This window comes from Mugil cephalus, chromosome 1, assembly GCF_022458985.1.
Source record: "Mugil cephalus isolate CIBA_MC_2020 chromosome 1, CIBA_Mcephalus_1.1, whole genome shotgun sequence".
Taxonomy (NCBI): domain Eukaryota; kingdom Metazoa; phylum Chordata; class Actinopteri; order Mugiliformes; family Mugilidae; genus Mugil; species Mugil cephalus.
Genome location: NC_061770.1, coordinates 32,062,058 through 32,069,083, shown reverse-complemented (window position 1 = coordinate 32,069,083; position 7,026 = coordinate 32,062,058).

Genomic DNA, 7,026 nt, shown 5'->3' with positions numbered 1-7,026 from the left:
GTTCAAGGGAGCTCTAGATTCAAGCGAACCAGTTTGTCCTCAGACTGGGACAACTAAACAAATCACAAACACAGCAGGAAGTTTAGAAGTCAGTTAACACAGCTCATCACTACATCTACAAGTGCAAGATAAAACTCATGCAAAGAGAAAGCCATAAATTTACTAAACCCTGAAACACCTCCAGCTTCTCTGGACTCGAGTTCATCTGAGACAGACTGACGCAAAGTGGAAAAGTGTGCTGGGGTCTGATGTGTCCACATTTCAAATAGATTTGGAAATCATAGATATTGTGTCCTGTGGGCTACAGAAAAACATGGCCATCCAGATTATTATCAGTGCAAGTTTCAAGAGCCAGCAACTGTGATGGTATGGGGGTGTATTAGTACCCATGTTATTTCTATGTTTATTTATTTTATATATATATATTTATTCCTATTGGTTTATTCTGTTTTACTTTCCACTCAGTCTTACATAATTGTTGTGTCCCCTGGGCACAAATGAAATCTTTCTGAATCTGAATCTGCTGGTTCCTTAGGGTTAGTGGAGTGTGTTCATGGATGTGACGGCCCAGTAACCTGTCTGTCTTTCACTGCAGTTTCCCTCCCACAGACCTGGCAGAAGTGGGCCGTCCAGAATACTCCACCCCTTTGGGGTGTGGTCTAATTGTTAAAAGGCCGCCTCAGTCATTCTGCTCTCTCTCTCTGATGACTGAGCACCTGCCTGGATTGGCCTACACTGTGGTATAGTTTGTGTCTGGTTCTATATACCCACCCACACACACACACCTTCAGTCAACCTTCTTCATTTGAACCATTCGTGCTTGTGTATTGCTGGTGGTTCAGTTGAGCTAAATAAAAGGGTGGAAATTGACAGTAAAACCATGTGATATGTCTCTTCTTTGTTTCAACCATTGAGCCGAGGTTGTAACAGTGCCTATGGTGTCTGTGAAGGCACTATTAATGCTCCAAGGTTGGTTTTGGAGCAACATATGCTGCCATCCAAGCAACGTCTTTAGTTTATTTCAGGGAGACGATGTCCAGACATATTGTGAAAGTCTTCCAACAGTAGTCTATGGCTTCGTAGTAAAAGACTGGGGATAATAGACCGGCCTCTTGCAGTCCAGACCTGTCCTCCATTGAAAATGTGTGGTACATTATGAAGAGTAAAATACCGCAAACTGTTGATAGAGCAAGAATGGGAGACAATTCCACCTACAGCCCTTCAACTATTAGTGTTGAGTGTTGGTTTCAGGAAAGATAATGGAATACAGTGTGGAACATGAACCTGTCCAAAGCATCAAACTCAAAACGAATGAATGTTTGCAGCATAACCATCAGTTTTAACATTAAATATCTGGTGTTTGTGGAAAATGTAATACACTACAAAGTCCCAACTTCATTAAAAAAATCTAAATCCAGTTGCTGTCTTCACAACATCTGTTTTTAAACCCAGCTGTTGATACTGAATGGAAGAGCTTTATTTTTTGATTCATATGTATTGTGACGAAGTCTAACTCCGACCTTTTAAATATTGTATTGTTCATTAGTTACCTCTAGAACAGTGAGTCAGGAGGAGACAGAAAACCAAACTGGTGATGGTTCTGAGACGGAAGTGAAGGAACAGACCTTCCATCTGAAGAATCAGAGAGTCCTGAAAATGAAGCACATGATCCCTCACAAGTTAACGTACAGTCATCTTTAAAAAGTGACAAAATCACACACATTATGATTGTCGTGGAGTATGCCATTTGTACAGGTTACTGTTGAGTAGGGTCTGTGAATGCACCTCCAGGTTTGACTCCTCCCAAACCACTCACACCAATCAGTAACACCTTGATCCTGTTTTAGTTGATTCCTCTCTTTTTTTCTGCATAATTAGACAGTGTTAGGTTTTCAGGGGGCAAATGACGCCTTGAGCCTGTCATGTGATACTGTAAAAAACAGGGAGTATGTTAATCTGGCTGTCTCACCATATAAGGAGTTGTTTGCGCTTTGTTGCAGGCTGCTCACAGATTAGAGTACATCACACCCCAATATTTCACATGTTGAGAACCCTAAAGCCGGTTTGGGCTACACATGGAAATATATTAACAGGTTTATAAATAATAGGTTTATAAAAGTATACCTAACCTTATTCCTGTTAGTTCTTGGACTTTGTTTTCAATTGTTAACCCTTTCCTCTTTTGCAGTTCTTTGCCTACTTAATTTTTTGATCATAAATGAAAAATATTTGGTTTAATCTGACAATGTATCTCCATTACTCTCATATTCTGTAGTAGTATTTCCTGCGGTGCAGTTCCCCAGGTTGTGTTGTTGGTTTTTCTTCCTCTTACATTATTTGGTGCAGTATTTCCTGCCCTCTTTGCCACAGTATCAACAACTCCAGCCCTCAGCTTCAATAAAACCAACAATAATCATAAAAACTATTGTAAAGCAGCAGTTGAGCATTTCACAATGATACTTTCATTTCTGTTTCCTCTACAGTGAAGTTTAAATCTTCATATGTGAATCCTCCCGTTAGGATTATTTTACACATTTACATTTGTCATCTACAGTTTGTCCAACTTTCCAACTTCCTGTTCAAAGATCCAAACTACTGCATCAACACTTTCTCACTGACACAAAGGAATAGAAAATAAATCTCAACCTCACGTTTCAATCTAGCTTTGGTTTAAAATCAGCAACAGCTCAGAATGAAGAGACACTTTAAGAAGAACTAAGGAAGCACAGAAAAGATAAATCAACTTCAGAAGATGACGTACCTGCTGAGTGAAGTGTCTGTCATTAAACACATCTGGAAATCATCCATCGACCACTGACCTCAACCAGCTCCAGTTTATTAACAAGGTTTCATCTGTTAGATTCAGCTTTTGGTTTAAATAATATAAAATCTTCTAAATAACCATTCATGATCTTCTTGTGAACGTGAACAAACCAACAACGTGGAGACGTTATGTGTCGACTTCAATCAGTTCAGTTTAACAAGTGAACTTTGACAGTGTTGCCAGTTATAAAATAATAAAGATTGTAGAGGCTGATATTCAGGAAACGTATTTCAGTTTGTCTGGAGACTGAGACACTGGACTAGTCAGGCTCAGACGTGAAGAACAGAGTTTATTGAGTATTGTAGGTAGACAGCTTATTAACATGTGTTGCCTCCAGAGAACAACTTGTTTCATCTTGAAAATCCTTATATCCTCCTTATATTCTCCAGAAACTCTTTCTCCTGGTCTGAGAAAGTTTTATTCTGACGAAATTTGAGATATTTCATAAAAACTACAGATGCACTTTTGTCTTGTTCATCCTGTAAAAGTCTTTAAACAAACCAACGTTCACATCAAACTTGACTAATCCAATAAAATGGAGCCAAGTGTTTCCAGAGACTTTCTCTGCAGTGTGTGGTTTCTGCAGGAAGATCTGAGTCGTGCTCTTTCTCATCTATAATTTTGCTGTTTGCTGGATCACTGAACTTTATTGAAGGAGTTCAACTGGGAACTATTTCACTGCAGAGAGACCTGGACTCTGTCTCCAGACTTCAAGGACCTCAGGTCCTCCCACACCAGGTCACCAGGGACAGCAAAACTCTCGTCATAGCCTGGACGGTATAACTGTAAATGTAGTAAATCCAAAGGTCACAGAGTCACAGTCAGAAAATAATAATAAGAAAAACTAAAGGAAAAGTAAGAAAATGGAAAATATAACAACATCAAGGAAACATCTACAAAGACTCACATAAACAGACTTTCCAGCCTTGAGTTTCATTGATGGATCAAATGTGTATGTGATGGGTTCACTATTGTTGATCTGGACTTTTAACTGACGTCCTCCCAGTGGTTTGTCCTGCAGGACGGAAATGAAACACAAGAAGAAGAAAGAGACACAGAGACAGGAACAAATGAATGTCGGTGTCTATTAAATCTGTCCTTTCCAGAAATTATTAAATTAAACAAAATGGCTACTGTCTTCATCCACAAATGAAGAACATCACCTGATCAGACAGGTTTTTCAGTCGGATATAGTTGCAGACATGGTCAACGTCCACAGTGATGTCTCTTATCGTCTCCTGACTTTCTGAGCTGCTGCTGTTCTGTGTTTGTTCAGGTTTGGGAGGAGACGACATCCACAGATTAGTCCTTTCACATCAGTCAGCTTCATGTTCTATCTCTCAATCATTCAGACTTTATTAGTGAAGCACCTCAGTCTCCAGTTTCCTCTTCAGTGTCTCCACTTCTTCCTCAGCTCTTTCTCTTTTCTTCTCCTCCTCTTTGAGCTTCTTCTCCCACTGAGAGTGAAATCACATAAAGAGACATGATGAGAAACATTTACTTTGACTGAGGAACATGACAAACTAATTTGGTTCTAAACTACTTCCTTATAATGGAATTATAAGATCTGGATTCAACATGAACCTCTGTTTCCAGCTCCTTTATTTCTCTCTGTTGTTTCTCTTCCTGTTGGTTGATCTGCTTCATTAACTGGTAGAAAGAAGAGATGAAGACAGATTTCATTCCTGATCAATTCTGTTTAGTGTTTCTCTGAGATGTCATCAAGTCTTGTTCATGATGTTTCCTCTGAGTGGATTTCAATGTTTGACCAGAGTTTTCTTTAACCTCTACATCGTTTCCTACAAAGATTCAGAGCTGTTACATTTAAACTCAAGAGGAAATAAATTAGTTCAATATGTCCTGATGACTGTCATGAAGTCCACAGAAATAAAACATGTCTTTAATTCAGTCTGAACTGATTTGCGTATTAACAGGTTAGACAGTATGTGGTTCCATCTCTGTAAAATGCCTCTCTAGTTTTAATCTTGTCCCGCAACCTACTTAGAACAAGAATATTAAATGAAATGAACACATTGTTATGAGAACAAACATGTGCCTGGAAAAGAATCTGACAGAAACTATAACCTCCATTACATTCTTCTGTTTGTTGGAGATCTTTGGCAGCTGAGAAGAATGAAGAGGGATCAGTAGAGGTTATAAATGATGTACATACAGATTCTATCATAGTTCTTATAATGTGATAACTTACCCTGAAAGGCCAGATGGACTTGGAAGGAGCTTTGGTTTCCTCCACCTGGAAGAATTTATTAAAGTCAAATAAAAAAAGATTTTATTATCACTGATTCTATTTCTTCATGTCAGACTAAACAACACATTTGACTTTTAATCTGAAGGATGAATTCAACCCTAGTTTGTCTACATTTAAATCTGATTTTTCTTATGAATAAACTGCTTCTCTCTCCAGGTCTATGACCTTGTTCTTCACCTCATCTTTTATCTCCTCCATCTCTTTGTTTCTATCTCCTCCTGCAGGTCCTCTTCTACCTCCTTTAGTCCATTGACCTGAGAGGAGGAGAAAACCTGCAGTTGTATCATTTCACCAGTAGATGGAGTAAAGTCAGTTTTATGTATTGTCTCTTACATCTTTTATTTTCTTCTTTCTTCTTCCAAAAACCTTCATCTTCTCTGTTTCCTCCGTAAGGAGCGTTTCTCCTCTTTCTGCTTCATCTCTGGATCTTTTCTTGGTTTCTGTGTGAAATCAAAGCAGCTGAATTCAACTAGAAAAGACGTTTGCTGGTGTTTTACATCATTAATGTGGTGACTCATCTGTAACTTACTGGTTCTATTTTGTTTCCACACAAAGAAGACACATGCCAAATTAACTATGATGCTATCAGCTAAGCTAACAGCCAAACCAGTGTTGATGGGGACAGCAGAACTGGACAAGGACAAAAAGAAATCATCTGAAATGAAAACACACAGAGTTACATGACATTTCTACACAATCACACACAAACTGTGTCAAACTAAAATCATGTCATGGTCTGTTCCCTAAGTGTGTTGTACCAACTCATCATGTAATAATGGTTCATTATCTTGAATGTTAAAAATGTTAATAATGTAATAATCAGCTCATAATGTGATAAAATCACAAGTGCCTAACATAATAATCAGCCCTGGGACGCCGTTGAAGCGCTGTCAGAGGAGGGAGTTAAAGACCATCTTGATGGGTTCGTCCACCAGGCATTCCCAGTAGACCCTCAATATTTACTTGTACTTTCCAACTCCATCTAGGAAAACCTCAACATGGAGGCAGAGAGTCTGAGGGCAGGCAAAAAGCCCACCCCAGCCCTCTACCTCTCACCCTGAGCAACTCTAGCAAAGAAGAGGGTCCAACCCCTCTCAAGAACATGGGTTCCATAAACTGACCGTATGTGTTGAGGTGAGGCCGACTATATCTAGTCAATATCACTCGATCTTGTTGGGTTTTAAGGGGTTAAGTTAGGCCTTGAGTCTGTTATATGACACTGGCAAAGGCAGGAAAAATGTTATCTCCACTACCTCACCATATAAGGAGTAGTTTACCACTTTGCTGCAGCTTTCTCACTTAAATTAAGCTACATCACACCCCGATATTTCACACGTTGGAAACCAGCTAAAGCCGTTTTGGCTACACATGGAAAACCACTGATTCAGGAAAGGCAGTGCTCCTCCCTTTGTCTACAGTTGGATCCTAGCTAGAATAAGACCACTCTGTTTGCTTAGATTGAGGGCTTCCCCTGTCAACCTTTATGGAGAATCAATACTTATTCTCTGTGTACCAAATAAATAACCTAAACATGAAAAATTGTAGTGTGATTTGTGCATAGCTGGACTAACCTTTCTAAAAGGTATAAAGAGCCTGGGCTAAAGGAGAGGAAAAAATCCTCCTTCGACAACCTCTTAAACAAGATCCGGTGCCTTCCCCACCAAGAGCCAACTTTCATAACCCAGATCACCAAGGCCCCCACCTTGGTATTCTGTCCGATTCACAATGCACCGGACCCTTCATGCTCCTCCTGAAGGTGGTGGGGCCACAGGGAGGTGAGCGTGGGTGGACCCCATGGGCACCACCAGCCACGAGCCCCAGTCCCAGGCCTGGCTCCAAGGTGGGGCCCTGATAGCCCTCTGGACAAGCATAACCCCTCAGTCCACCACGGTAATGTGACAGTTCAAGGAGGAGAGAAGTCTCATCATTTACA